General features: G+C 41.4%; 1 protein-coding gene across 3 annotated transcripts in view; it reads right to left on the bottom strand.

The window, feature by feature from the left end:
• TRAPPC9 (trafficking protein particle complex subunit 9) overlaps positions 1 to 27,089 on the bottom strand; it is a 508,634-nt gene that overhangs the window by 46,511 nt on the left and 435,034 nt on the right. The window lies entirely within an intron of this gene.

Raw genomic sequence — 27,089 nt, forward strand, 5'->3', positions numbered from 1 at the left:
GCTATTTTCATTTTAGTGTCTTCAAACAAAAATATCAGAATACTTTACCAACGTCAATTAAGACTCAGAATGCTTCTGGGACACACATCCTTATTACACCCATTTTTACAGACTACAATGACACAGAGTTTGACTCATTAAAGGCCAGAAAATGAGTCAGCAAAGAAAAAGAACCCAAAAGCCTCAATCATCCACCGTCTGTGATAACCACCGAAAAACCTCTCTCTCCTCCGTCATTAGTCAGTCTTGGGAATAAAGTCACTTATCTGAAACATAAAACTATTCCACACTTAATGTTTGCCTTTTTTGTATGTTTGTTTTTCACTATGATTGCCTCCTAACATTTCCCAGCCTTGCACACAGACTGATGCACTTAATTTTGACAGACAGAAAATCCCTCTTAAATCTGCTGCAGTGTTTATACTGGGATGTATAAAAACGACTTTGTGAAACCGAGTCTCAAAATAGAAAAAGAGATTAAAAATATTTTGCACATGAAGACTTCTCTAGGCTATGAGAGAAAGAGAAGAATATTACAAACCTTACCCTCTTTCTCCTGATCGCCTAAAGGGGCCCCTACAGAAGAACTATTATCTTTAATCTTATGCTCTCTTTTCAGCACGTATTTTATTTTCTTCTCTCTGCTAACAATACCCTGGCCTCTTAATAGCTCCTGAGTTCACCTCCTAAAAAGATATTCCAGGATAAGACCGCTCTGTATTAGATTTGCAAAGGTTTAGAAACAGCTTGGATCCTCTCTGTGCTAACAAACACTTAGTGGTAAATGCCTTCTCAAAGAGAGTATTGCAGCAGTGATTTGGTCAGCATATGAGCCAGTTTGCTTAACAAGCATGAACCTCCCCGGCCTGCCAGTATTACCGCAAAATAGAATCATTTCCCTAAATGGTTTCATTAAAGGGACATTGTGAGGCTGAATAGGAGATATTGAATGAAAATGGACAGAGTGAATTTCTAGTCGTGCCAAACCAGTCTGTGGCATCAGTCACAAAGGTTTCACTGAAAAAAAAAAAAAATGCCTCTCTTGCTTCATTCGGAGATGAACACATTTGCAATGATTCTGAAAGATTCGCTGCCACAGCCACTGTAGCTATACAGCCCTTATCAGCCACGATCGAGCCAATTTATCAGAAGAACCCAGGATGAGTTATTGTCTGACAACGCCAAGACTTACATTTGCTGTGGAAAATCATAATCATCCTGTTGCTTCAAACACTTCCAGTTGAATTGCCACCCCAACTTATCCATCCCAAACAAAGCCATGAGAGGAATATCAAGAAGGAAGAGTGAGCCATGCAGAGCAACGACAGCCTCTCCTCGAAGGGTCGTCACACCAAGCTGCTTAGAAGGTAACAACAAATTCTGCATTTTAATGAAAACCAGGAAGAGGAGGTCCAGGAGAGCACCGTGTGAGACAGCTGTTGCAATTTTCATTGTACAACGATGGCTGAGCACAAACTGAGCCTCCCATCTTTTGGGATTTTTCAGCTTTCTCTGGAAGGTGGGAGGATTCTCCTGAGGGAATTCCACCTACGCAGTAATTGAACATGGGCCATGGGCACTAGGATTGTTCTTGCTTCTTTTTCTGCCTGCAGCCCACATTTGAATTTCTGGAAGACTGAAACATATACCCCTATTGTCTTCAGGCTGGTAATAGTGCAGCTGAGTGACACTTGGCAGCCTGTGACAAAAAGAGTTGATGATCTATCCTTAATTTCTAATGAATCTATATGTGCATTTCCACACAAGAGAGTGCTTTAGTCAGGTACAATATACTTCTTCCTCAGACCCATCCCACAAAATAAGTGCTACTACAATATTTTCTGAATCTAAGGCACAATACGGTACTAATATAATCATTCCCAGCAATAGGATTCACGTCCTCAACTGCAGCCATGTAAAAGCTCTCTAAGTACATGGAGATAAATACACTTCCAAAGGTGTCTCTGTTCTACTTAGCTTGGGCAGTTCTTGCAGGATGGAAAGAATTGCCCTGAAACTACTCATTTCACCCCACTGACAGTGGACAGAGCCTGGACTTTCAGGCCATTCAAACTAAGGAGATAAACATCACCTATAGGGTACAGGAGAGATGATTATGCACAAACTCCTACGGTCACAACTTTACAGTAGTTTTCAGTGGGATGCCTTTTTATTGTTATCAAAACTCTGAAGGCGCATTTCTAATGCCAAACCCATTTTCAGATAACACGGGCATAAAACCAGCTGAGAGGCATGTAGGTTGCAAGTGTAGGTGGGGTTTCTGTAATTCATCTTGTTTCACATCCACTGTAAAGATAAATAGCAATGCACAGCGACACTGCTGGTACTTGTTTACCTTGCTGCTGACTTAGGGCTTATTGGTCAAGAGAAATCAATGACATGAAGTTAGACTTCCACATAAGTAGTAATGAATGCAAAAATAAAATAAGGACAAGCAGATCTAAACTTTCAATGGCCTAGGGAAAATGACTAGTTTAGCAAATGTTTGATGTGATGCACAAATTCCTTTAAAAAAAGGGGGGGAAAAAAAAAAGAAAGAAACAAAGAAAAAGAGCAAGCAAGCAAGAAGAAAGGCTGCCTTACTTCCCTGAACTCTCAGCCACCTTTCCCTCCAGCTTTCTCTATAATACAGAGCCAACATGCATCTCTGTCAAATCAGCCTACGTGGTCACACTGTAAGCTACTGTCCTCCAACCTGGACCCTGAAACAAAACTGAGAGACCAATAAATCATGTTACAAAAGGGAATCTCAAAGACCACATAGTTGGCTCTTTTTCCCCTCGTCTTTTGATTTCCCAGTGTCTTTTCCTTTTTTTTTTTTTTTTTTTTCCTCCTGGCCCTACGTGATTGCTTCTTGCAAAGGCATTTGGCAGATCAAAAAAGCTCATACACAAAGACAATTAATCCTCATCATCCTTAGTGTGACTCGTACTAACCAATTAAATTTAAAATAATTTTCTTCATGAGACAGGACTGGATCAAACCCTGAGATTAGAAAGTGACTGAACTTTCCAGAAGGTCACTCACAGTGAGTTTTCCTGATATTAAAGAGTTTCAGTGTACGACCTCAAATATCTATTGATGGAATCCATGCATTCCAAATATTGACTAAACCTTCCAATTACTGTGGTAGGGATGGCTTTTCGGTAGGCTTGATTCTGGTGCTGCTCGCAATAATAATATATGTGTGCAACTTCTTTACATCTGTGTAGTTAATAAACTAACAGAGCCAGGCCATTCATTCACTGTGTCTGCTTACCTGGAGATCAATTTTGATAATAGACTGTGGTCTTAGCAACGGGACAAATGTTTCAAGGTGGATAAAATATGGGAAAAAAACCCCAAACAAACTAACAAGTGGCTACAGCATAGTCGGGGTGGAAGAAGAACCAGTCCTCGCAGAGGATTTTAACTGTCCTAGGCGGGAAACTTTAGCTACAGGGCCTATTCACAAAGTATAGAAAAACCGTACCTTGTGAAAATAAAAACAAATTGGTATATCCGACCAAATGCTTCACTTCTATGCTTAACAGATAATCATCAACACTAAAAATACATCAGAAAAAAGGCACTCTTGATACCTAAAGGTTTCTCACTCTCTCACTTCCACAGAAAACCTTTCAGTGGAGTCTCTGCTGTGATGACAATCCCATGTACAGAGGACTTAAATCTCCAGGGTTTTCAAGACAACAATCTTAACCAAGACTACATTTCTTACTGCTGTGCAAATCATTGCCACCGTGGCAAAAAAAAAAAAAAAAAAAACCAACCAAATTTATCTCTGGGCAAATATTCAAAACTTTTTGCTGTAATGTAACTTTTTTTTCCTTATCTGAAATGAGTTGTTCAGAGGCTGGTCAGAGTAGACAGTACCATGTTCCTTACTCCCAGCCCTGCGCTCCCAAATTTTAGATGCAATTACTCCAGTCAGCACTCTGGAAGTGAGAGGATAGTCAGACAGAAAATTTCAGTAAAACAAATTAAAAAGTGGATGATATTTACCAAAAAACAATTTGACAAACATGGTTCCGAGGCAATTTCACACATTGCTCTCCAGGATCCAGGGTTCTCTGTACCATGTTTTATGCAACTGCAGCTGAATGCCTTTTGCTTAGTGTGAAGTGCCCAATTTAGTTCACATGAGTTAGTTTGCCTCCTATATCAATATCTGCCAATGTTTTAGCATAAAAAGAAATGAGGATGTTAGGACTTTTTTTTTTTTTTCTTTTTTCTTTTTATGGAATCTGGTTGGCTATTGTGAAAATGCTAGGGCAGTTGTTTATATCCATTTTGCATTTAGTCTAAATTAGCCTTTTAGAATTAAAAATACCCTAGATTTCCCCCGTCTATCATTTTCTCCTTTCTGAGCTGATGGAAATTGCAATCAGAACACTGTTAACCTCCAACAAATTAAATATTGGGAGAATATATTAAGCTGAATACAAAAACCAGATAGACTTTAGATGAGTTGTAAAAGGCAAGAAACAAACTGGAATAAAAGATAGTTGGAAGGAAAAGTAAGATTGGTTTGTAAGGCTGAAATCTGATTTAGGCCCCGCACTCACTGGAAAAGACTGCAGGATGTAGGCCTTGCAGTATAACACAAAAAAAGGTAAGACTTAACATCAAAATAATAGTTTCAATTTCAACTTGTGTGGGCACAAGTAAATTTAGAAAATGTTATGCCTTCACAGTGGTAAATTAGTGCACTTTGCCCACACACATCTTTTTTTAAAAAAGTGACAAAGTGATCCAGAACAATATTTCCCTTTTGCAATGGCAAGTCATGGAGCCAGGTGTAAAGCTTTAAAGCTCTGGATTCTCAGCCCTGTGTTTAGACCCCAGAATTAAATGACATAATCTCTTTTTTTCATTTTCTTAAATGCAACTTTGAAAGTATCTACTACCTCAGGGTGCCCTGTTTTGTATTGTCACAGACAGAAAATTTTTGTAGGTTATCTGCTTTTAACCCCTTGCTCTGAACTCAAAGCCTGGTTGAGGCAAGACTACAAAATAGGACTGAGCCAGAAAATAATTATTGATAATCAGAGAGTTTCCTGCTTCCATTTGGGATACAAGAACAGCAATGACAGCCTTTTGCATGGCACTTCATTATCTACCCTTCCATTTTTGGTCTGAATCTGTATACAACGAACGCAATTTAAAGATAATTGAAAATCTGTAATCAACGAAAGATCACTGAAAATCTGGTTATCTTTCACCAAAAACATTTCAGAATACTTCCAAGAGGTGAAACCCATGACGGCAAGTCCTGAGGTTTAGCCAATACTTTCATTGACAGTTTAAGTTGTAGGGCAGGGCAGGGAAAAATCTAAAAAATAAAGGAAAACTGATTCAAGCTAAAAGGTGCTACTGGTGATTTGGAGCACATGAAATAAAATGAAATGGGATTTTGATACTCAGCCCAAAAATGAGTAAAATGCAATTAATCGAAGATGAGGACAGAATATTTATCTTCCAGCAAGAGAACTCAAATGTAAATATCTAGTGGCTAAAAAAAAACCACCAAAAAACCCCCACCCAAAAACCTGGCTTAGGGACCAGCAGCTCCAGGAAGGCTCTCTGCTGGCAGATCGGATCATCAGGCACAAAAATACAGCAAAATACCTACACATCCCTGGTGAGCTGGGCTAACGGACGCAGGGAATCCAGGGGGGCATTGCTCCGCTGCGTGCAGCATTGCTGCATTTCACCACAAACACCCGGGATGGGTTTGGCCCACACTTTGAGACTCAGGACAGGTCAGTGGGAAAAATGTTCACAAGATGGGAACAAGAAGGGTAAGAAGCTTTCACCTCACCAAGAAAAAACCCAGAGGGAGTGTTTTTACTTACGCTAGAAAATGGAAAAAGGGTGCAAGTGGGAAGCGTGGTAGCCAGCTCCTGCACAGAAAGGTTTTTAAACAGAATGGGACTGGAGACCTCAACAGGGCTCAAACATTCAACATGAATCTTGTGTTTATTACATCTTGAATGTCTGTTTCAGGTAGATTGTATTTAAATCTAAGTTCTCAGAGAGACATAAATTCCCGCTTCTCATATAAATTTTTAATGCACTTCCATTATTAAACCAAATTTTATTCCAAGGAGCTTTGACTCTAAAATTAATCAAAAGATTTTTGCCTTACTCCAGATGAAGCAAACACAGAATTCCAAGAGCCTAACACAGAAACTGGACTTCTAAAAATAGACTGTGCAGAGCGTGATTTGCTGTAAGTCGAGTGGGTAGGTCACATATCACTTCTTTCTTGGCTGATCAGCATCAGTCAGGTGCTGCTTGAAAGGCAGACCAAGAGGGAAAGTAAATAGATTGATTCAGCACAGAGCTCAGAAACACACACTGATATGACAAGAGATAGCAGAAACTCCACAAAATAGAGTGATATCTCTATACATTTGAAAACAAGAGTTTGAGGTTGATTCCCCCCTCCCCCCGCCTGTTTATCACTCTGCATCCAAGTGCTAAAAATAAAACTTGTTATTTATGAATAGGTGGGACCCAGATCTACAACCAAAACAAAAATATAGCATAAAACATCTCTCTTGGTCTTCCCAATTTGAGCAAATTAATTCCTGTCAACAGCACAGACATTCTGCATGAGCAAAAAGAACAGGAGCTACAGCTGGGAACATAAAACCTAATGGCCTGTGCCCAAGGTCTCCCCTCTGTGCTGGAGGCGAAGCTCAGCAGAAGACCATGGAAGGGAGTTTCTGGTTTTGGAGACCCAGCATTGGGGCAGAAATGTTCAGCACAACAGCACACAGATGCTTTGGCACAAGTCAACGAAAGGATAATGATCTATGGGAGGTAACGGTGGGGCACAAAAAGGTGTTTGCAGATGCACAGCAGTCGTCTGCGTGTTCCTCCTGTCTGTGGGGCTACACAGAGCCACTGCTCACATTTGAGCGCCACATGCTATGGATTTTGTTGAAAACCGGTTTAAAAGCGCTATCCCAATCCTCTTTTGCAATGCCTGTTTGGTGCGTGACGAATAGTGCAGAAATACCTCAATAAAGAGCAAGATACCTTTAGTGAGATCATCTCTCTCCCTGATAGGAAGAGGAATTTGGTGCAAAAATCAATCTTCTCCTTAATTGTTTGTATTAATAAAAAGGCTGACGCATCAAAAAAATTTACTTGGCTTCTCAGACATTACCCTCAGGTTACAGCCTTCAGCACAGTGCCCAGCAGAACACTTTGAAGTTTTCACAGAGGGGTTCAAATCCTGCTTGTGGGGACCAGTCCCAAAGGCTGTGGGGATGCAGCAGGTCCAGGCACCTGGCATTCAACCACTGACCTTCACTCACTGCTCTCGCATCCTTTTCCTTCAACCACATACTCAAAAAGGCCAGAGTCATCCTTCAATGCACTATTTCAGAAGTGGAGAGGGGGGAAAAAGAACATTCATAACCTACCCATTGAAGGTGTGTTCCACAAATGTTCTTTTGTGAGACTGAGAGTAAAAGGGAGACTAAAACTGTCCATGGATTTTACTTTAGTCTTACATCAGGAATATATAACACCCTCTGTCTGACTCCATTTTGGCTAGACGAGTCTGGCTTTCCTCAACATATGAGACAGTACTGGAGTGAGATCACGTGCCTGGTTCAGTTCCAGCTTCAATCCAAAATTGCTCTTGACACAAAACCAGAGAAAACTTGGCAGCAGCATCTCCCAAACTTGGGTTCAGTCCCGAGCAAAATTCCAAATGAAACACAAGGTCCCAAATCTGCATGGAGCAAACCAAAGAAAACGCTGGCACCGATGCTGGCAAAACTAGCGGCCAAGTTTTGCTGATATCCACACAGTGCTTCTCTTTCAGCTGCCCACAAAGAACTAATACTGCCTTATGCAGGCTATTTGCCCTATAATTGGTTCCTAAAACCAATGAGAGGAATGTCAAGGAAAGGAAAACTGCTGTCAGTTCTCATGGCAGATGTGTCCATGGGCCATCACCCCCGAGACCACTGCACACAGAAGTCGGAGCAAACTTGTACTGGGTAGTGCTAAAATTCCCAGTAATGAGAAACAAAAGGGAAATCTCAGGCATGACTAAGTATTTGATCCCATCAAAAGAAAGAGCTGAATTTTAGCCTGTGAGGATGGGAGTGACCACTTCGCATATTGTCTCTACTTATGAAATAGGATTGGGGGCTAATCTTTCCTGAGCATTTCCTGCGTGATCAGGCTAAAATCACTTAAACCACGACATCTTTGCTCACATCAAGTAGGATGTTTATGCACAGTGCGTCTACAAAGAGGTCGAAACAACGCTCTGAATGAGTAAGGATGCCAGAACTGCCTCGATGCTTTCCGTGATTCAGCCCTCGCTCCTCCCCGAGATGTAAGGCAGGACTGGTACACACCGAAGTCAAAACAGCGTCTTGCATGCCTAAGTGCCACAAAACTGTTGCACAGGTGATGCTGTACAGACACTAAATAAGCCTATGACAAGCTTTTTCCTCAAATACACATGCATTTTCATTAGTCTAAACTAAACGGTGACCAGAGGACGGAGTCAGACCTCTGCAGACAAGCACGCAGGAGGATGATGCTGTTAGTGCAGTGGCTTACAGATTGGGAGGAAATTTTTCATTCCCTAGAAGTGGGCAGAGAATCAATAGCTCATTTTTCATGTTACGGTTATTATGCCCAGTGCTCCACGGGTATTGTGTTATATACAGCCTCTATAGCAACGGCTTAGACTCCTCGCTCCTGTTTGCTCTGTCAGTGGCAATAATTGCAAAAATCCCCACGGCTCAGGAGCGTTTAGCTCCGATGGGGAAATACAATTGTGGACCCAGTAAAAGTAAAATAATAGCCAAAGAGAGCACCACATAAATATGAAAACAACTGTAGCACAACACCTTTCCAGTTCCATTAGAGTGATTACCCCAGCGGCAATGCAGCTCCTCAAAAAAGCATGCAGTAAATGGTGACTTTTTTATTAAAAGTGCCTTTCACCATCCACAAGAATTGCTCCTGAGCATTGTAGCAACATCACAACACTGCATACGCTGCTGAGACTCTGCTTGTAGACATCCCCCACGTTCCTTGAGCTGCAGGTTTAGAAAAGTTGATGAGGACCTGGAGTGTGACTCTCCCCTCCCAGGCTCACCTTGAGGCCAGCGCAGGAAAACCTCATCTCTGTATCACAGTTTTCAGCTTCTGTCAATCTGTGAGTGCAAAATGGATATACTGTGACTATACAGCGGGGGGCTGAGGGGAGGGAACAGGCTGGGGTAAACTTGACAACATCCTCTACCTTTAACACATTTCTGTCTACCTGAAGTGAAGCAGAGGACTTGCACTTTGCTCAGGGAAGGCCTGTGAATATATCTCTTTTGTGTGCAAGAGTAAAACGTGGCTCTGAAATATGCGGTGATTACATAGAAACTGTAAAGTACAGTAAGGTACTTGCCACTCTGGTGTATACCCTATATGTACTTGCCACTCTAGTGTATACCTGTATAGGGTATAGTCTACCTTACAAGTACAGCATCAGCATAAATATTAAAAATAACACTAGTAATAGTAACTGGGAATGCAGAGCTATAGTGAAAAGCAATACCTGAAGTTGGTGGCAGCAAGAACAAATATTGTCCGGTGATACACACCAACCTGTGGATCCGCCAGACCACAGTACACAACAGAAAAGTCATTATTTTGGTTTGCAAAAAGCCAGAGCCTCAGAACTGACAGCTAAGAGAAGTGTACAGGAGCAGCAGAGCTGAAAGCAAGCAGGCAATTAAATGCCCCCTTAATGGGATTGTCTTTCAGGTAAGTGAGACAGGGAGTTGAGTGTAAAATGGCTGTTTGGTGGCAAAGTCTTCAAGCCAGGTTAAGAATCATGGAATCATAGAGAAGTTTGGGTTGGAAGACACCTTTGAAGGTCTTCTACTCCCCCCCTCCTGCAATGGTCAGGGACATCTTCAACTAGATCGGGTTGCCCACAGCCCCATCCAACTTGACCTTGAATGTTTCTAGGGATGGGGCATCTACCACTTCTCTGGGTAATCTGAAAAAAAAAAAAATAATTACAAAAGCTTGTGTCAAGGGCTGACTCTCAACAGATTGCAGCAAGGGAGCTGCTCTGCTACATACAAAACCCTGACCCACAACCAGGTCATCTACAAATGATTTAGCACTGAGCACGCTGCGATTATGTGGTAGGTGACTGGGGAGAGCTGACATTGCATCTGCCCTCCCCGCTAGTCTGGACCATGAGTGGTGCTCCACACAGGGTCTGCCAGCACAGCGTGGGGGGGGCGGCTATCGTGAGCCCGCCAAGGCTCCGGTGGCTCTGCAGTATGGGTACATCTAGGTGGGATTCTCACTTCGAGCCGTTCAGTCATAAACCCGCAGAGGGTAGCCTCGCGCCAACGGCTCCTCAGCCAAGTGCACGCACTGGGGGTCTGAACCTGCGGTTCCTCTCGTCCTGAGCAGGACTATTATTGCAGCAACATGTCATCAGTAGGGCACAACCAGCCTGTCTCATGCCGGTCTAATTGCAGATCATGTTCCCTGTTGGCGGGTGAACAATCCAATGTTTGGTGAATTCTCCTTCACAATGATATGAAGAGCCAACACTGAAGGATCAAAAAGCGATGTTGCTATGAACGCTTGGCCACCACAAGCCAATTATCCATGTGGTAACTCTTCTGACACCTCCTGCTTAAAACCCAAAAAGCCAGAAGGATCAGAAGGACCCACTTTCATGGCCTGTGTTCATACTGAAAATCAAGATCAAGTGAGCTTTTGCCCTTCTCCTCCACAGGAGGTTTCCCATGATCCCTGAGTTTGCCTTAGGACACCTGCGGGATGCTGGTACCCTGCAGGGACAATGACAGGATATACTGACACAGCACACCCCTTTACCTTCCATTTCTAACTTCTGCAAAAGTTCCTTTGAGAGCTTGTGTAGCAAATACAAGTTATTTATTAAACTAGCAACCTTAAATTAGCAACTGTAAAATTCCAAAATTTCGTATCTCTACAAAACACACATATTCAATATTCTCATATATATCCCTAGGTGTAAAGAAAATAAGAATATTTCATTTTCACCCAGAGAAACAGTAGCAGGCTTGGAGCTAGGCCTAACAAACCTTTGCAGCCTACATGAAATTTGTCTCATTGTGTTTGCAGGAACACAGAAAACTGTTTCACCAAATTCCTTTGAGGAGAAACAAAAAAACCACTGGTGACTGAACAGCAGAATAAGAATGAGAAAACTGGCTGGACTCCCATGTTCATTTTCTCCTGACTGTGCAAGAAAAAGGTCTATCAATAAAACTGAAAGATAAAAATTGATAGGATAAAGCAGCACACACAGACTCTAATTCAATTAACCTGGAGAACTTCCTGCCAAGAGTTTCAAATCACAGCTGATTTTCCTGTGAATTAATATAGTTTTTACCATATCACACCCTAGATTTGAAATGTCAGAGTAGTTTATAGCACCAAAGAGTAAACTGATGGTTGTCTGGGCAAAAAACGGCAACAATATTCTACCACCATTAAATAGTAATTGCCTTATATGTGTTTTCCCTCTGCTACAGATATTCCGCTTTGGCTGTTGCTGGAGCAATACCAATTTGGTCCTGAAAAGATGCTCTAGTATTTGCTTTATACAAGTGACTTAAACAGGGGTATGCATATAAATAAAGGATATCAGAGGAAAGGTTTGCAGGCTCAGGAGCCGAGTGGCCAGATTTAGGACCAGCCTGTGCTGAAGTGGTAACGCGCCTGCTCAACCAGGTTGTGCAGCTGCACTGTATATGGCAGGCAGTGAAGGGGGCTGAAACGCCAAATTTCATTAAGATTCCTCAGCAACTGCTGCAAAAGGAATTAGCATGAGAAGCAGAGCACAAAGCTATCAGAAGAACGCTGCACAAGTGAATAGAAATTGAAGAAAAATGAGCTCCTTGTGAAATATTGCAATCACTTCTTTAAGCAATAAAGAGATGGTTTGTTAAATAATAGACTAGAACAACTCCAATAAAATAAAAATTGTCAAAGTACCCTTTTAAAAGTTGCTACACAATCTTCTAATTTTGCTTTCATTAGTAAACAGTAACAGATGATCAGATTTTGTCATAGTCTTGTCTAGACAATATCTTACCAGCATTTGAATATATTAGAAAATGAAAGAATACCAGAAGAAGAAAATTTAATATAATCACCACTTTTTGAAAATAGTTTGTGCCGAACATTCACTTAATATAGCTCAAATAAAGTGAGAAACACATCAAGGATGGAGAGACTGTTTCCTATTTAAGACCAGATACAAACAGCTTGTCCTAACCATCTCTTTGGCATCCACTTCCCTTCCCTGGGTGTTGAACCAAATGAGCAAAAATAATTGGGCCAAAAGAAATGGCACGTTATTGCCTGACCAGGAGCCTCAGCCTTAATTAGCCCAAGGATGACCTGGCTTCACCAGCCACGAACTTTGAATTCTTTCCCACAAACACTTCACAGAAAGAGAATGAAAGGACAGAAACAGAGAAACAAAATTTGCACTAAATTGTGTCTCATTGCCACGTAGCCTAATGTGCTTAAATCTGCTCTCCCCGCAGCCAACGAGTTGGCCACTACATCTTCAGAACCACAGTGCACGCTCAGGAAATTCATCCTCCTCGCTCCCCCGAAGCACCCCCGATGTGATGTGCTGCAGCAGCCACTCCCTTGTACAGTGCCCTCCCGCGCGTGCACAGAGGATATGTTTTCCTGTAACCAGAAGAAAAAAATGCCCAGGTTCCTGCAAAAGCTATGCTCACTGTCCCGTGTCCTGCACCATCACTCCTGCAACTGGCACAGCTCCCACCCAGTCTCTTGTGACCCCTTCAAGGGTACAAGAAACCCTCTTTGGCCTGTTGAGGTATTCACCTGTGCCAACTTGTAGGAACATAATTACTTTTTGAGATTTCTGTCCCATTTCAAATAGTGTTGAAATCAACCAGTGTCTTGAAAAATTACTGGAGACAGGCATACCGACAGCATTGCAGACACTGATTTCCTCTAGGAAAATAAGTTGTTTATTTTAGGAAATAAAGCTAAAACCCAGCTTCCTGCCTATATTGCCAGACAGAAGTCCCCCTTCCTTAACTCCATGTGTCTCCAGCTCTGTCTCCAGCAATCCTAACTTACATCCAAGGTAAAGAAACAAGCCACAGTCTTACTTACATCAATCATTAACACAAGAGCGGTGGATAATGCAAGTGCACACCATACATGTATCTGTCATTAGGACCGCAGATATTCTTTGGCTTTTTTTAAATTCTCAATCAGCAGAGAAACAAGTCACAGTTTTGAAGAAAAATCTGCTACATTGGAGACTTTCTCAAAACCTTTTACTACTGATTACAGAAAAGGTTGGTGTCATTTTCTCAACTAGTCTTGACTCTGTTGGGCACGGACTTGAAAGACAAAATGGAAGAAAAATTAAACACCACCTGGGTCACCAAATTTGCTCCGGGAACTGACATTAGAGCCTACTTTCATTTATTTGATATTGGAAAGGTGCTCCGCTCTAGCAAAGGCAGAATGACACCCAGTGGCAGAGGTTAAACCTACAGAAATTAGATTAGGAAAAGAAAGATGAATCATAGGGGTGGTTGATTTTTGAAGGACATGGAAAATTCAAAGCAAAATCTGATATCCTTCTGAAAATCTTGTAGTGCATCAACCAGAATTTACTGGGTGCAGCACAGAAATCTCAAAGTGAAGTAGTAGCATCTGTAATATTTAGGGACAGGATGACCACAGCAATTTTCTTTCAAACCTTTCAATCATCAGATCTGTGAAAAGAAGGGAGCGAAAAGAAATAGGATGCCTTAAAGGAGAAAGCTATTCTGGTGAAAGACCCTGGCACTGGTTCTGCAAAGAAATTTCACATGCAGTTTTTATTCCTAGTAGCTCCTTGATGTTTCTTGAAAATAGGGTACGACCAATTCCAGACCTCCCTGTGTCTCAGCACACAATGCCAGCGATACTATTGAGCACATAGTGCCACAGCAGAACTCTGAAAACCTGCATTTGGTTTAGAGCCATGCCACTGGTATTGCTGGGCCAACTGGTGGCTCACTCGTGCTTTGGCTTCACCGCTCATCAAGCGCAAAGATTGACCCTGATGTCTTCTGTTTAGTACTTCAAGTTCTACTGCTGAAAAATATTCTACTACAGCGATGTTACTGTTAACCCAGGAAACTTTTTCATCAGTTAATTGTAAATCTTCAATACAAAAGATAACACTGTCATTTTTCCTAAAATAATAGACTCATACTATAGCAGATATCTGCTTTAGAAATGACATACCTTAATCAAGTGGAGGCAAACCCCTTTGAAATGAGAACAAAATGCTCTCCTTTTTTTTTTGTTTTTTGATTGCCAAATTCTTTCAATGCTTTTCTTTTACTCCTCTGCTGAAATCCAGAATTTCAAAAATTCTAAATTACGTGCCTCCAGTTTTATCAATGGGTGCTTTGGATTTTTGTTTGAAAGACTGCTTACTTGCCACCCCCTCCTCCAAAGAGAATATAAAAGACTTCTTCTGCATTGATAATCTACATGTCAATAGTTAGGAACGCATTTCAGGGAAGGTCAGATGGCACATAACTTACTGGGAACCACTCTGCAGGATTGCAAGCAAAGTTACAGTAATGTCCTTTCAACAGGACAAATAACATCTCCATTCACTACGAGCCAATCCTGTCATGTTGCCTTACTTTAATTAGCCCTTTCATAACACAATATTCATGTGGAAATTGGGCTAAAAATACCCCCTGCCAAGGTGACTGAAGAAATGAAGTTGAAAACTTTATTTTGCATATTTTAAGATCAGGCTTTGTCCTGAAAAAATGTAGCATATTAGTTGAGTTTCATGTGGGGAAGGGAGAATGAAAGCAAAGGGAGGGAAGGGGGAGACAGGCCAGGAGCTATCACCTCTCCATCAATGATTAACCAGCCCAGGCTAAAGCTAACATGATCTTCCTGTGTTCCTCAGAAGCAGAGCACTGTTATTTAGCATCTTCGATTACATTAAAGCCATAAAAATTAAAAAGCCAGATCTTGGGCTTGGATGCTGGAGCACAACCGCTCAGCAGCATCCACAAAAATATAGGAAACTAAGTCAGCCCTTTGAACTGGTCCCAGGTGCAGAGGTGGACAGACATGGCACACACATGCTTTCCTAGGAGAAGACAATATGGCTTGTGGGGATGGGCAGAAGGGAGGTGGATTTCCTCTACCTGCAATTGTCACAGCAGAAGCCAACTGTCTAGGAAGGTGTTGTTAGGAAGAAGAAAAAGTTATCTCAGTCTGTTTGAAAAAGATGTTTATAAAGGAAAGAGAGAAGCATTTGACTTTGTCTATCAGCCACACACGGCCATGGCATTACATGGTCTCAGAGCTACTCCCTCAACAGGTCTCCTTCTTAGCTTGCTCAGTTTACAAATCAAAAAAGGTATTTCATGTTGTTCAGCCACCAACCTCAGCCTGGTGCACCAGAAGATCAGCTGGTGACCTTTCCCCACCAGTAGCCCATCCTCATCCCTGCACTGAGGAGCCCAGAAACACAGCCGAGCTGGCGACCACACTGCTGATACGGGAAGCCGAGTGGGCACGCAGCTTGATCTTCCGCTCTCGTAATGGCTGCACCATGCTGACAGCAATGCAAATTTGTATCTGTCAGTTTATTAAATTGATCTAAGTACAAAGAATCACAGGCGACTGAGGCTGTGATAAGGAGAGAGCAGTTTTCCAGACCAGACCCGCACGATGAAGATGTCCCCCTTCTTTTTCCCCAAACCCTTCAATTAAATGCACATGATCTTTTGGCAATGTAACTCATCCGAGGCTCAGCATGCTCATCTTCCACAGGCAGAAGGACACATCAATATTATGCAGACCAGGACCAGTACTGGCAGATCCACACCAGTGGTGATGTGAAGTTTTGAGCTGGTTTTCGAAAGGGCCTTTTGTCTAGAGTAACGGCAGCAGTGCTTTTGACTTTCTGCAGCTGAACAGAAACAGATGAGGGGCAACAGCAAGCCTATTAGGACAAACCTGAATATCACGTTGCATGCAAAAAATTACAAGAATGATCATTTTCTGCCTTTTTGTGTAATAATTCTAGTCTACTACATTGCCATAAAAACCAGCAAAGAACATTCTCACTCAAAAAAACCCCAACAAACCACCCTGACACTAAGAATTGATCTTCCTCTTTTTAAAGGGAAAAAAGAGCCCCTCCTTGCTATAGCCGTTTTCCCTTTCCCATGTGTAAAAAGAAGCTACCTGACCATAGCGGAGAGCTGCTACTGATTCTGAACTTTTCACGAGCGGTGACAAGGGATGTCCTCAGGGGTCAGTACTGGAGCCGGTACAGTTTCCCGTCTTCACCTGGCTGATGGGATGCAATGTGCTCTCGGGAAGTTTGCAGATAACCCCGAAGTGGGGAGGGAGAGCTGTCAGGATACTGAAGGATTTTGCTGTTTAGAGGGACATTCAGAAGCTGGAAGAATGGGCTGCCAGAAACTGCATAAGCAAAGTCCTGCATTTGGGAAGGAACAATCTCAGTACAGGTGCCCAGGCAGTAACAACAGCTAAACATACGCTCATTTGCCTTCCTGAGAGTGCAGTCTGCAAGTCAATCACAAGTGATTATTCCCCTCTGCTCACCTGCCTCACCTGGAATACCATGTCCACTTTTGGGACTCCCCCAGTACAACAGAGATGCTGACAAACTGGACCGAATTCATATGGCTGGGGACCAGAGCACAACATGGATGTGGAAAGACTAAACAAATTGGGAGAGGAGGGTCAGGAGGCTTTTGACCATCAATATCCCTACATAAAGGGAGCTTACAGAGAAAGGTAGGGTCTGATCTTCTCAGAGGTGCACAGCAGAAGGACAAGAGGCAATGGTTACAAGTTACAGTGAAGGAAACCTTGATGAGAGGAACGGAACAAAACCATCCACGCTAGAAGAAAGCGTGGACTCTCCATCCTTGGAGATTTGCAAAACTTGCTGGAGGCAGCTCTGAGCAATCTGACCTAACTGTGAGATTAGGCTCCCTTTGAGCAGGGGGTAGGACTACATGGCTTCCAGAAGTCCCTTCCTACTCCAAATTTTTTGTGATGCTCAATATCTAGGTCTGTACTCATGCACTCCTTTTTTTGTGATGGCTGTTACAGGAAAAGGCAGGCAAAGGAGTCAGGTTTCCATCATTCCTCTTTTCAAGGAGACAGAGATGGGGGTGCAGCTTACACTTGGCACAACTTATCCACACCTTTAAGCACTCCAGAAATGGAGGGATAGGAGAAATCCTAACCTAACTTAAAACCTAAAACCTTCTTGTTAGAGAAGAGATGAAGTGGCCTCCCTTTCTTCTGGCTTGAAGAGAAAGAGTGTCTTCAGCTCCCACGCAGCCAGGGGACCTCAGTATGACCAAAAGCAGCGGCTTTGTTGTGACTCTGTTCCCAGTTTTACTCTTGGGGAAGTGAGAAACAAAACACAGTGGGCAACAGAGAGCACACAGAAAATTATAGACCCTCTGTTCTTCGTAACAGCAGTTCGTCTGGAGTTAGATTAATTCCTTTAAACCATTCAAGAGAAAAGTATAATTCTGGAAATAGTCACTGGTAAGTACAGAGCAGACTGCGCTCTGGCGATCGGGAGGATAACAAATGAAAGGTTGTTGCCCCTTCTCCTAAGACTACCAGTTCAGACAGTAATTTGGGTGGCAAAAGTAAAATTCCTTTCCCTTTTTTTCACCAGACAGTCACTCGCATACCAGAAGAATAGCACTTATTTTATTTGGGGCTTTTAAAAAGTTCCTGAGGCATTAAGGTGATCAATGAAATACAAAATCAGAAAGGGAAATAAATAAATAAATAAATTAATAATAAAAACCCCCAACAATTTTAGTACCTTGCAGCATCGATCCTCAAAACTTGAAAGGAAGTGAGAAGCAGCTGAATTGAGTGTTGGCCATTTCTTTGCAATACTTTTCATACCGGGATCACAGAACATGTTTCATTTTTATGAAAGACACGTCCTTAGCAAAGAGGCATAGCTGAATGTCTGTATTTTTTGATCCAAATTTAGCAACTGGAATTTTTACAGAATATATCATGCTGTAGAGCACCGTATATATAGGTCTTTGACAACGGGATCTCTACTAAAAAGCTTCTGAAAAGGCAGTCTGAAAACAGTAATAAGGAAACAAACACAACTTCATAATAACAGAGCACCTGAAAAGCACCCAGAGGAATGCTCTATCTATATAGGTAGCAGAAAACTGAAAGGAAATCAAAGTATAAAAATGAAATGAAGCACTTCTATTTGTTTGGGTTTGTTTGGTTGGGTTTTTTTTATTTATTGCATGCATGCAATCTATCATAACTCTTTTACTGACTTTAACTGGTGAGTCAGAGAAGTGTCATTGTTCTATTGACTAATCCGCCTGGACCATCAAAACAGCTTTAGCGCTGCTATTCACTTATTTCATTAAGTGATGGATTAGTTGCGGCATTGCATTCCTCTCCCCTCCTCACCCCTTCTTTTTCTTTTTGTTTGTTTGGGGTTTTGTTAAGGTGTTCCAGGACACAGAGCTTTCATTCAAACCACAGAAATTCTTTGGCTTTTCACCTGTGGAAAGACACTTCTGATAACTCATCTCCCTACCAGTAATATCAAAGTGAGCTGGAAATTCAGGAAGAAAGGTAACAGGAAGATTTTTAATGATCTCCTCTAAAACTTTAAGACTACAACTAGACATGTAGTTCTCAATAACTGATGTTGTAGCAACAATAATGTCTTTACAATGCTTGGGTGAACCGATGCAATTAAAAAAGGGCAAAAGCACAAATGCAATTCCTTCTCCTGTGCACTATTTCCTTGCCTGTACTCATACAAAAAGTGTGACGACTTTCATTTAAATTGAAGGATTAACAAGACCATGGAAGAAGTATTTGTAACTAAGGAGAAAGGATTTGAGAAGGCAAACCAGCCACCATCAATCTTAAAACTCTAGTTGACCCCAGTTACACATGCAGTCCTTGTTGACACTCCTTTATTTCAGAGTTAAAAGGACTCATCCTCTTGCTAACATGATCAGACAGGAAAGTTTATATCAAAGCTATAAAAAGTAATGACAATTTAAGAAAACAGAGGCCTATTAATTTTTCTACAAGCTAAAATAGGTCTTTGAAGTGCAACCCAAAATTAGACACAGTAGGCAAAACTTCAATCCCTAGCGCTCTGGGCCCCTACAACATGTCCAGAATATTAAGAAAAGCATCCCAGAATCTTAAAAACAGAGAAGTTGCTGCCCATGCAGGGGAAAAACTGGCAATGCTGGATTCAAAAAAGGGGGAGAAAAAAGAAAACCTCTATTCCTGAAATGAAATTTTAGAAATCAAATTTTTTTCTTCTCTGTTTCCTGCAAAAGGCCATCATCTTCCTCTCTTGGCAGCCTTATCACCGTGACATTTCACTCCTGCCCTGAAGGCTATCTTTTTAATATCTTGGTAAACCTGGACGGGAAACATACAACAAGCAAAACACTCCAAAATAGAGGCACTTCTGCTTCAGTAAGTACTTCAAGGATATATAAACTGCAAAAAATATCTCTTATTTCCAAGGCCAAAGGTATTTATAGAGCACTATCAGTGTGTCGGGAATCTGGTTCCTACACAGTAAAAGAAAACTAAACAATGACCGTTTGATTGACTACTGCACATGTTGTGAATGAGAATATCGTTATTAATACAACTAAACCCACCATTTCAAAATACACCAATAGTGGCCAATCCCTTGGAGTCTTTGAACACAGCCTGACATTTAATTAGGGATTCCAGGATATGGTAGGAGAGGCTTCCCAAGCAAGCATTAAATTAAATGATTGGTTAGGAACATATTTTAGTATCACTATGAAATAATATGCTGATCCCACCCACCTATAATGAACAGCAAAACAACTTTTTAAAAAATATATAGAAGAGATTTTCATTCTCATCCTCATTTTTCCTGCAGTGAGGATTTGAATATGATTTTTCTCATCTAATAACGGTTCCTTCGGTTCCTCCTCTTCCATGTGACAAGACAGAGTTGAAAGTCTCTTGTCTAAAAATTTTGTGCTGCATTTGCTGCAAAAGACACCAAATTAGCTGTATTCAGTTAGGCTCCATTTCTTGTGTAGCTTTTCTTTTGAAGAAGACCCTGGCTATGATTAACGGGCAAGCAGAATGCGGATTACTACTTTAGAGGCATTTTAAGGGGAAAAAAGATCAGCTTTTGAGATTGAAACACTGGTCTAGTCATAAAGTGTATTTAAAAAATAAACAACTGGGGAAAAGACACAATGCAAAACCTCAAGGTCTTTAACACACTCAAGACTTCTAACTCCTCACTTTCATCTTTTCTGATCTGTTCAGTAGCAGCAAGCGCCTTGTGTGGTCCCTTCTGCTCAAGTGTGCTTGACAAGACGACTGTCAAGTTTAAAATGACTTCTTTTAAAAGATAACTTTAAAAATAATTCATTCCTACAAATCACGGGGACAGCCAGGGAAAAGAAGCAGGAAAGGAAAGGGGGAGAATTTACCACCCTGCATGCTCATAAAACCGATACTTTGAAGCAGCAGGACAGTAAATTTCTCCAATTTCTCCACTCGCGTTACCCTGTAGTGCAGAGCACCAGGCTCACGAAGCCAACCAGAGTTATAAACCCTGAGACCTCTTCAGCTTCCCCTCAAGCTGAAACCAGGACAACTACTTACCTGGCACTGTGGCTCCTCTAATCCAAGACACATCAGCCTAAAATCAACGTGGCACACCAGGCCATTCCTACCCAGTGCTGACAGTCTCTACAAACCCATATTCCTCTTGCAATTGCCAAAAAGATGGCTCAGGTGAGGCAATACTGATTGAAAAACCTTGTTTTCCTCTTCCTCATGCTCCCATGCATTCAGTGAACATTTATTGACTTGCTAGAAATTTTACTGGCAAGCTTTCTGGCTTCAAATAATATTTCTTTCCCCTTTTTTAGGTATGTCTATCAAGTAAAGCTTTAAATTCCACCTAACGCCTTCGTTCACTTGGACATCATCAGTTTAAGCTTTAGCTCTCAACCTTTTGACCAGACTGTAAAATAAACTTGTTAAAGATTATTTTATAAATCAGTGCTGGAATGAGAGCTGGGCGAATGCAGCTTCTGACAGGAACTGCTCAGGACAGCTTGTCAAATAATTGAGCACAGATGTAGCAGTAATCACCAAAAAAGTCCCTTACTAACTTACTTCTATTTGTATTACTTTATTTATCGTTTAATGGTCAAATATTTGTGAACGTAGCTGAGAGTATTTTACTGAAAGACAATAAAATCCATAAGATACATTATTCCCTTGAGCAACATGCCTATCCTATGTATTTTAACATCTTTATGTTAACATTGTCGCTGAAACTATATATCCTTTTGAAAATAAAACCATCTTCAGCTTTTAAGCTCTTGATCTATGTGATTATATATACAACGTTCAATAATTTCAACTTAGGCTGCAGATTTCAGGGTTTCCAACATATGACCTAACACGCTATTAATAAAATCTACGTTTTTTTACTACTATCCTTTTTTCAAACACATACTGTACTTAAGCCACTGGTGTACTGGCAAGCAAAAGCAAGACTTTTAGCACTTAGGAGAATACACTACTAGTATAAAGAGATATTTGCTTGCATTAAGAAATGTTCTAATGTAAATTAAATGGCTTTTGAAAAGTTACAAAGTTTAGATTTCTAGCAAAACATAAGGCTCAGGTTTGCTCTCTGAGACAAAGTGCTCTTCTACTAGATTCTGCTGTTGTATTATATTTTGATGGGAATGTCACCCTGCACCCAAAATGTGAATTATATGACCTACAGCCATAGTTTTCAGGTGTGCATTTTGATTGCGTCCTGGCTGATGGACATAGGTGCTCTGCTCCAGAGTCCTGGTCCCCCAAAACCTAAAGCAGGGTGCTGATGGAGTGCACCATGGCCCCTCTCTTTTTGCAAACTCACTGACTACTGAGAAACTTAGAATACATCTTTATGACAATTATGAGATTTTAAATTTTTATTAGTCAGGAAGCATTTTAGAAGGCGATTTTTTTAAGCCTCCATTTAAAACTTAACCATACATACAGAGATTGTCAGTGCAGAGTTGGGCATTTGCAGGCTTAGTAGTGACAATACACTGACTTTTATCTTTAAATGACCAACTTGAAAACATTACCATACAACAATAGGACCAGTATGAAAATGCTGAGGTGTTTCCGTGCAGTTCTACATGAACCATCACAGAAACTATTCTCACATACACGCCTTCCATATCACCTCAGCAGATGTGAAGATGAAAAAACCCGAGACAGGGATCATAGTGATTTCTTGGCTGTCTGGATTGGAAGGTCCTACCTATGGCCTAAACCTGTGCTGTCAGGTTTCCTTTACCTGCACCCTGTTCATAGTCCTGGATGTGTTTAAAATTAAAGCAACAACAACAATGGTAAAAAAGGGGTTTCTGTTGTACTTGGCTTTCAAGGTAGAAAAAAAGAACAAAGAAAGCGCACTTCCCTTTAATGCTGTGGGACTATGAGAAACCATCCACAGTGTGTGTAGATTGTACATCTCCACAGTTCATATCTTTAAAGCCCCATCTGGACAGTTTATTTTATCTTCATTTTTAGTGCAGTATAAATCCCTGTAAAAAGCAATCCCCAGAATGGGGATCCTGAGGAAGCAACACAAACCGCCTATGGATAACAAGACTTATTGTTTAGACTATGGAAAAAGGACAGAAATGGAAAACCATAAAAGTGATCCATGAGATTAAGTCTCTAAAAAACAATGTATCCCCATGGGAAATCAGACTTTCTTCACAAACAATGCATTTCAATATCTGTAATACCATTCTGAAAAAAAAATAATATGGCTACACTATTGAACAATCTCAGGTGATTATTTTGGTTCCAGTTGTATGTCATTTCTGTTTATCATACAGATGTTGGAAACACAAGTAGAGCCCACCCAATTTTCCAAAGTGTCACTTTTACTCTGGTAATCCCCCCAGTCAAACATACATGACTGCCACACAAATATTCACCAGGTCATGAGGCCTGAAAAGTGAAACCAGAGGTTTTAAAAAGCTCTCACCAACACATTCATGACCTCTCTTCTCCCCAAAGGACTGATCCTCTACCACAAACAGGAGACCTGACAATTAGGGCATAAATGAAGAAAGCAAAATTCTTACTTGTTTTTATTATTTGTGACCCCTAGCTTAATTTTTAGTGTATTAAGGGGAATGCAACACACTGGAGGACCTGACTGTACATGCAAAATAAACTCCCATGATTTACTGTAAAAATTTTGCCTTCCTTGCCCCAAAATGGTACCCACTATTAAAAAAAAAAAAAAAAGATAATTTTATGAAGAAAGAAAAATCATTCTTTCTACCTGGAGATACTCAAAACTGAAATTAATAGAGTTATGTGCAGAAAGCCAGAGTGCACAGGAGCTTGGAGAGACCAGTTCAGAGATGAATGAGGAAGGTTGCTTCACTCCTCATTAATATGCTGCATTTTAGATCATGTCTTTGTCCTCAGGTAGTCACAGGCATTTTCTTTCTTCTGACTTTATTAAATTGTGCTGCTATCAGTTTTCCATTACTTTCCTCCCAGACTTGCTCTTAAAGCCAACCAACACAGTCACATTCCATCAAGACCAGACCAACACCAAAGCAGCCCATGTTTATGCCACGTAGTCCATACGATGCAAACTTATCCTCCCAGTGACAGTATCAAACCATCACACAGGGAGATGGGAGTTTGTTGAGAGAATGGGATGTCACAGGAGGATGTTAATTAGCCCACTGGAAAATCCATACTCAAGTTGTTACAGCAAAGTGGAGACACTGGAGACAGATTATATCAGTTTTTCATTAAATTCATTCATATTTCAGTTCCTCCTTGCATTAAACCGAAACAGCGCCTTTCAAACCTTTACTGTGACAGCTGTCCCCGTTCACAGTAGTAGTCTCAGAAATGTCTCACCCAAATGCCTGTGCCAGGCCACCAGCATGCCCAAATAAGAGCACAGTATGCTCACTTTTGTCATCTCCCCTCTTTCTCATCATTGTCAACAACTGGAGTCTCTTTTTTTTCGGTGTTTAGACGATACTACGTATTCTCTGTTACATATGCTGTGCCTACTGCAATAAGGCTGCAAGCTCTACAATTATAGTAACGCTCAAAAAAGGTGTTGAAATGGGGCGTTTTGATTAAGACTTACACTAAGCATTTGACTATAGCCTGTAATTACTGCTAGCCTAGGACTTCGTAGTATACAAGATCAACTTTATGCAATGAGGGACTGGGTTACCAAAATCATCTGGAAGTGGTAGATGTTTGTCAGGTTGATACTCTTCCACTATGTATTTTAACAATAGAGATATTTATTTATTTAGGATAGAGATAGGAGAGTATTCAAAGGGAGAATCAGGTATTTACAGGACTAATTCCACTTAGGAAGGAAACTTATTCACAGAGCACTGGGCAGAAGTTAGTTCATCTCCTGGCTGAACGGACAGACCACTTCATTTCCTAACCTGTGTATGTAATTGCCTTTATTTGCCACTATAAAAGTTTCATTAAGATTAAGTTTAAACTTCTATTAAAATTCAACCGATCATGACATCAACTACCACTGTCTGAATTCATACAGATGCCTAAAGGAACAGATACAGGCTAAAAAAGCCCTTATCTCCTCCAATATTAGACATAACAGTCTGTCAAGAGTCAGTTCACAAGTTTATCTCCTAAAAAGTTCATCCCCTTGAAAAAGGCAGTTTAGTATGTGCATGGAGCAGAGGAAGAGAAACAACTCAATGTAAGAGGTCACAATAACTGACTGGGAACTTCTAAAGGGGGGGGAAAAAAGGCAGGATTATTCTTGTTCCCTTCATTGATTAAGCAAAGGCTTACAGAAATACCATCACAAATCATTGTGTGGCAGTAAGAGGAATCCTTCCAGGTCAGACACTCTCCCTGCAGAAGTGCAGAACACACAACAAAGCCTATCACGGTTCCCCACATCACACACGTTACTTCATCTCCTCCTTCAAAATGTCATACCTCTCACAGGACAACGAAAATAGAAAACCACAGGCCTTCTGGGAAGCCGGGAAGTTAGTTTCTCCAAGGAGAATCTATATAGTTCCCCTATTATATTAGACACTCTATCGTACAGTTCCCCACCCCCTCCACAAACCACCACCCCAAAAATCTAGCTGCTCTTTATAAAATACGCTCGTGGCTACTGAAGAAGGTCCTGTTGAAGTCAGGAGTTTAACACAAGGCATTGCAGAAGAAATATAGTTATGTCAGGGAAAAAAGCCTGTCTCTCTTCTCAGCCTCTTAGAATATTGCTATACTAGATTTAAACACAGCAAGGTCAATGGCTTTAGCTGTACAGAGAAATTACTACATATTTGCAAAATGAAACAGAATTCTGATTATAAGGAAAGGAAGACAGGGCTAAAAATACTGACCTAATACCAACCACTGAGGGATGGTAATGAAGAACTGGTCTCTGAGCACGCCGAGACACAGATCACCTTGTACAGAGTCCGCCACTTGGAAATGGGTACCCATCAAATTTCCAGCACTGTGGAGCACAGCAAACCGTTTCCCTCAAAGCTGCCTCTGAAATGCACCCTCCCATAAGCAGAAAAGAGCAGATATATCATCAGCTCCCTACAACTTACAGACTTCCAGTATAAAAGATATTGTTCTGGGACTTTTAACTGTACTCTCAGAAACAGGCACAAATTGAAACACAGGCAGTTCCATCCGAATATAAGGAAGAACTTTACCGTGAGGGTGCCATAGCACTGGCACAGGCTGCCCAGAGAAGCTGTGTGGTCTCCTTCTCTGGAGACATTCAAAACCCACCTGGACATGACTGTGCAATCTGCTCTAGGAGAACTTGATTTAAGCATGGGGTTGGGCTAGAGGATCTCCAGAGGTCCCTTCCAACCCCAGCCAGTCTGTGATTCTGTGATTTTTCATTAGAGAAGCTTGGGGCCAGTTGCCCAAGTAATGTCCACAGAGAACAACCAGTAGTCTCCTGAAATGGAGAGCTTAAAGGACCTCAGAAGACAAAACTGCTCTTCAAACTGGTAAGCCAGGACTGTACGTCTGAAACTTGGATCCAAATGTGGAGTGAATGGACTAGGAGGAACCTGCTGCTGGAAAGGCTCACCGCAACAGACAACTATCACATTATGAACTCATGCCTAAGCTCAAAGGAATGAGTCTCTGAAGTTGATGTAACCATGGGAAAACAGGAAGAACCAGAGTGCTGAAGCTCCCTGAGAAACATGTCAAATAAGATGTATCATCTTTCTCTGCCAGGGGTATGAAAGCCGGAGATACAGTAGAGCTCTCAAAGCGCTCTTTTTATCATCCTCATATGTCTTCAAGGTGCAAACTACCTGATGGTGATGGAAGGAGAGAGGCAGCATAAGGAAAGCTAAATGAGCTCCTGGATGGGTAGACATGCTATGCAAACTCACATCCTGCTGCTCCCATGTTCTGTCAGGAGGCTTTGAGTGATACGAGGAGTCCTTTAGCTTGGACATCTTCCTGTCAGCCAGAAGATACTACAAAACCAGAACTACACATCTGCACAGCCCAATTATATCACCATGCAGCCAGACTGGGGTTTTTTTCTCCATCCACTTGACTGTGTGAGAAGCCCAGGTTCCCTTCCTGGAGCTGACAGCAAACAACAGACTGGCTACAATGCTGAGGCCAGCTTGCCCATGGAGAGCGTGCAGCCTGGCAGAAAGAAAACCTGGAGAACCAACGACCTGCCCTGCTGCCCTGGAAGCAGCAACACATGAAAGCCCTTTGGGTGAAAACATAAAAGTAAATAAGAACTGAAAGGTCATTGCCTACCTCTTGTTTCCTCAGCTGGACACCTTTCCACCACAGGCACCGAGTAT

This window comes from Falco biarmicus, chromosome 3 (genome assembly GCF_023638135.1).
Source record: "Falco biarmicus isolate bFalBia1 chromosome 3, bFalBia1.pri, whole genome shotgun sequence".
NCBI lineage: Eukaryota > Metazoa > Chordata > Aves > Falconiformes > Falconidae > Falco > Falco biarmicus.